Source organism: Ylistrum balloti, unplaced genomic scaffold (assembly GCF_031769215.1).
Source record: "Ylistrum balloti isolate Yb309-2 unplaced genomic scaffold, AGI_CSIRO_Ybal_v1 Utg371562, whole genome shotgun sequence".
NCBI classification, from domain to species: domain Eukaryota; kingdom Metazoa; phylum Mollusca; class Bivalvia; order Pectinida; family Pectinidae; genus Ylistrum; species Ylistrum balloti.
This window is the reverse complement of record NW_026782803.1, coordinates 158,952-164,951: the sequence shown is the minus strand read 5'-3', so window position 1 is coordinate 164,951 and position 6,000 is coordinate 158,952.

The following is a 6,000-nucleotide window of genomic DNA, read 5'->3' as shown; positions in this document are numbered from 1 at the left end:
TATTTCTGACTTAGTTACTCAATCGCTACTATCCAAGTATATTACTCCAATTCTTAGTACAACAAAGTGATGAACACATGATCCATGTACAAAACCCATTCCTCCACCCGTTTTTGAAGATAAAATAGATAAAAAAACATTGTAATATTTTATGTTAATTTCCACACTTGTCTACCTTCCTAAACGTCAAACAGACGAAACCCATGAAGGAACTTACCGTATAGCCGATTATTTTCTTGAGGATAATATTTTCGCTTTTTGTGGTGCATTAATGAGATCACGAATATGTAATCCGTAAAATAATTACCCACTTGTGAATTCTTTGTCCTTTCAAATTCAGATCACGAAATTGTTAATTTGTTGAAATATAAATAGATCTTTTGTTTAAGTAAATCGTGAAAATTTCGAGCCGTGAAAATAACCAGCTATAACCGTGTCTTATTTTTGAAAATCATTCAATTAATGGGCCAACGTCAAAACTCTCGCTAGCCAATTTTAATTTTCCTTCAGTCCCCTTCTAGTTGTTAACGAAGGCTCTTTACATCAATATTTAGTGACATTTAGTGACCTCTTCGTTCCGAACTATTTATTTGTTTCCACTATATATAATACTGACTGTTAACTATATCAGTATTTGAAAATAAAACTTAAGAGACGAAACCCAAATACTGATTTACTGCAGCTAGTTTTTTCTGTTCTTTTATTAAAATCATGCAAAATTTGTTATAGTTCCTGTCTAAGTACAGAAGTTCTTTAATTGAAGATAATAATATATACTGATGATACCCTGTGTTGAAATAAAAAGAAATGTATGCTATGTCCAAAATATTTACCAACTAAGATTGGACATCATCAAGGGCACGACTGACCACATCAGTAGCTCATGTTGACCTTCACTTTGCATCACAACCAACAGCGATAGGGGCAGCTTCTACCGATCTGATTTCTGTTTTACTCTGGTGAATTTTCCAGTTCTTGATAACAACACACCTGCATCATAAACTATTTAACTTCTAATTATGTTATCATTTTCGCAATATCTGTTACAGATGTCGGCAGATGACAGCTAATGATATATTTATTTCAATTCAATTCAAGGGTCCAATTACAGAATTATAGCAATGGAAACAAAGGTATATTAAAATATCACATATACATACATACATACATATAGTTTGTAAGATGGATGGAGCATTAGTAAGATAAATAGATAGGCATGTAACGTAATGATCATCTAAAACATATTACTTTAATGCAAGACTTAAAAGAAGGCAAAATGAAATTTAATACACCACCTAGTTTACAGGTGTTTCTGTTAAAAGAATTCACTCCACGATTAATAGTATTAAACTTCCTTAGATTGATCCAACTAGGCGAACAGACAAATTGTAAAATTCCTGAGGAATGTTATCATCCCTTGGGACTAAAATACCTATATTTGTTTTTTTACTTTAAATAGTCCCTGAATACACTTAAAAAGGAAACAAACATCAATATATTGCCGTCTGCTTTCCGAAGTAGGCAGGTTAAAATGTTTACAAAAATCAGCATAAGTATGACTGTGGTAGTAATCAACGTTCGCCTTAAAACACATCAATTTCAAAAAAGATTCTTTTGGACCGATTCAAGTTGATAAATTAAATTAGTTTGGTACGGTGACCAGATCTCACTGCAGTATTCCAACTGACTTCTAACTTAACTGATTTATAATGACCTTACCATAGAAACATTTTTGAAATTTTTACAAGAGCGCTTTAAAAAATCCAAGTATTTGCATACCTTTCGATACAACTTTTCTGACATAGTATGAAAAGTTAAAATTGTCAGAGATCCAGACTGGACTCTTAGGTGATTTTGGATAAATTATGCCCTTCCATCATGTAAGTGTAGATAACAGGAGAACGATTTTAACAGAATCTTATGGTACAACATATATCAATATTGACTTGCATGCGCCATTTTTTAACCCTGTCAAATGCTCTTTCGATACGTCCTGTAATTGCTTACTTTCATATATATATATAAACAGGTAGAATGTTTCAAAACAGCAGGTAAATCATTGATAAATATCACAAATAATTTGGGCCCTAAAATAGAACCTTGGCGGACACCGGAAAAAAACATTACACCACTCCGTTTACTGTTACTCTCTGCCGCCCATCGTTAAGAAAACTAGTGAACAAGTTAAGAATGCTACCTCTAACACCGTAAGCATGTAGTTTGTACAATAATAATTTGTGACTGATTAGTCGGACGCTTTTTAAAAATCAGTAAACACTGCATAAACATCAATCTTTTTGTCAAGCGCATCGAACACAAAATCAGAAATAACACGTAAAATGTGTAATTGTGGATCTATTAGGCATAAGACCATGTTGTTCATTGCAAATCAGAGGATTAATGAAGGATAAAAAATGATCATCGACAACTTTTTCAAAAAGTTTGGACAATAATGGCAATGATGACAAATGTCTATATTTTTTAACACAGTTTCTCAGACCAGATTTAAATATAGGAAATACATTTGCTTTTTTTTAAGTCAATCAGGAAAAAATACCATCACGAAGTGACTTGTTAAACACACGAGGTCACAATCAGCACGGGTGTAGTTGACAACAATGGGATCGGGGGTGTGAGGTCGAACAACGTACCGGATACCAAAACAGCCTCTATGAGTTGTGATCCGAGTCACGGAATACGTCACCAACCGTGACCTCTACCGTGTCCACAGACCCGAGTATCCAGTCAAGCATGCGATCACACCTTGTTGGCTCGGGCATATACTGGTGTACATCGTGCTCACTAATTCAGTCAATAATAGAAGTGTAAGGGTAAACTACTATCGTTAATCCAGGTACAGCCGGGAAGGTTAAAATCACATATCAGAACTTCATATTTACAGGCGACATAAAGTCTACGTTTCGAAATGGCCAGTTCTATCCATAAACCCTTGAAATTGGCCTCTAAATTAGGTCCATGTTCACATTGAAAATTCTAGTTTACAGCAAGTAAAACTCATCCATCCCTTGCTTTTATAGCATTAGATTAGGAGTTGTCATTTCTAAAAATATTGAAAAACGAGCTGTTAAGCAACTCACCGCTTAAAATTCCATAGTGCAGCCAGGTTTCACTGAGAGCTATCATGGCGAAGTTCGGGGACACAAAATGCTCCTAGCATTCCGATAATAATATTTAAGTTGTATAGTCCTAGTATGAAGATGCACATCTCCGCTTCCCAACAGAGAGGAAAGATAAACAAACGGACAACAGTTACTTGGTTTGTTTACCTTGTTATCTCGGAATAGTGACTTCTCATCGCACAACAGTCCACGCCTCAAAATTGCAAAGTCTCCTCGGCAGGAATCACCGATGTTATGGGAGTCCACAACTAGATTAGAAGCATCATTGGGCTAAAAAGCACAACTGGAGGCAAAAAGTTGATCGTCGGAGAAATAAAAACGTGATAAAATCAAAACCACCGAGAGAGCAATTTAACGCCCCACCTGCCCTAGCGGCTATGTTGACCATATCAAGATACGTTAACCATATATGGTCATGAGCATACTTCAGAAGTTATTGCGGGAGATTTGATAGTCGTCATCATGAAATCTTTCGGCAATGTGTTTTCTTATAAGACCTTATGTTAAATGTGTTTGGTGCTTGTTGGTATACCTGGTTGTTTCTTTGATTTAAATCCAGTACTTATTCGAAAACGAGACATTGTTTGCGTGAACAAAGACACACACAATGCTTATGCCTGATTTTTGCTTCTCCTTCGTGCTTGCAATCTGTAGTCACCATCGATCTAAAATATCACAATGCCCATTGGATTCAGTGAGGTGGCGCAGTGGTTAAGGCGTCTGACCGTCCTTATCACTAGCCCTCTCACGTCTGGATCGCAGGTTCGGGACCTTCGTGACCAGTCGCCAGGTACTTGCCGCAAATCCGAATAATTTTCCCCGGGAACTCCGACTTTCCGCCTTCACCAAAACCTTGCACGTTCTTAAAATGAGCATGAGTCATAGGACGCAAAACAATAATAAACTAACATGGATCGAGAAGGACAGGGCACAGTAGGAAGAGTTAAAATGTCGCTTTAAAATATTTCTCTTCCTGATGGTTTATATTTAGTCTAAAGCATCACTTAGGCAAGGCGAACATATCGATAGAAATGAAGGTGCTGTAGTCTCAGGGCCAGAGGGGCCAAATCAGGGAAATTGAGACCAGACGTTCTGCTTTTAACGTTATTTAGATCCTGTTGAACGATATTATGAAGATAAATATATCAAACCTGAATTATCATAACAAGAAAATATATAATTGAATGCATGGACATGTGATCTCCTGGGACCCAGGGGACATAGCCAAATAAGGGTTGAGACAATTTGCTTTAAGTCTCTATCTATTTAGTTGCTAGCTAATTAGCGACCGCTTTGTTTTGACTACTAACCCACCGCTGATCACAGTTGCCCTGTTTGACAACAGATTTTTAGCAGTATATTGAATGTCAAAACAATGATCATCCTCCCTGTGTTAAGTCTGTGTAGTCAGATGTCCGTGTAAGCCTATATGCCTTTTGTTTTAAAATCTTTTGTGACGTTACAATTCACTGACAAAGTAAACTTTAATTCTTAAAATGAAATGCATTGGAAGATTTTGGTGTCGTAAATCAACACATATCCACCATTAAGACGACATCCCTTTACGAGGATTTTGCAAGATAATCAGCACAGAGTGTATCCACACAGATAATTGTACTTTCTTGCAAGGTAAAAACTATAGTGTAATAACGTTCCTGTAATTGTCCATACTATCCCTATCGTCTTTATAATGACATTCCCATTTTCAATTATCTTGCGTTGGAATGAAAATTTGTCGTGCAGGAGTATAACGTTGATGATGTGTCGTCTATTTTAAAAACTATACTGTCATTAAATCGTATGGACAACCTTGCATTTGAGCTCCATCAAAGATATTAAACTAAAAGATTAAAAACATGAGGCATGTCAGTACAAGTAAAGTTTCCGAACCCGTTTAATGCATTGAATTCGTACTAGATTCTCCCGATATATATATTTTTTTTGATCTGGTACAAGTTGGCCTTGATGATGAATGACCTTTTATAACAGTATGAGATATCAAATTTGACAAATGCTTAATAATTGGAGAAGATATAGGTCTATCAAAATTTATACGGAAGTTGTTTAAATATTTAGCTTGTTAGCTGTCTGATGCACTTTAATTCATTATAAGTCATACTGTTTAATCAGCCTGTGAACAGTAAGGATGATAATGAGGGAGCGTCTTATTACAAAAGCTAACTATTAAATAACCGAACATCTAACAGAGGTCCACAACAGGAGGCCGTCACAAGCTACACACAACAATTAGAGTTAAAAGATACCAGCATGACAGTTCAGTTGTATGGGAAGCACAGCCCACCCTTGGTAAGGATACATCCATTCATCCTTCAAAGTTTCAAAAGGCAGATTTAGTCCAATGCCCTATTGACGGAGACACCGCGTCCTTAAGAGATTATATTACAAGGCTAGCTATCTCAAAAATAACCATTCTGTCAAATTTATTTAACATTTGCATAGCATGATAATAGCAATTTATCAACGGGACGCTGATTCAATTAGATGGGTAAAGATAACTATGAGAAGTCAACTGTTGGTGTCATGGAGGTTTGATTTAGTACATAATTACTTTCTTCCCCTCATGCCAGAAAAAATCGCCATATTGAGTTCTAATTCAGTTATATAACTTTCGTTTCTAATTAACTATAAAATGATGTAGTAATTATAAGGATTACAATGACCTTGTTATTTATTGCTGACTGTCATAACGTGACTAATACTGTTCCGCAGGTTACGTAATAAGTGACATAATCCGACGAGAATTAGAAGATTAACGGGTTTATGATATAAGAGAACCAGAGATAGATGTATACGATATAAGAGAACCAGAGTTAGATGTATAAGATATAAGAAATCCAGA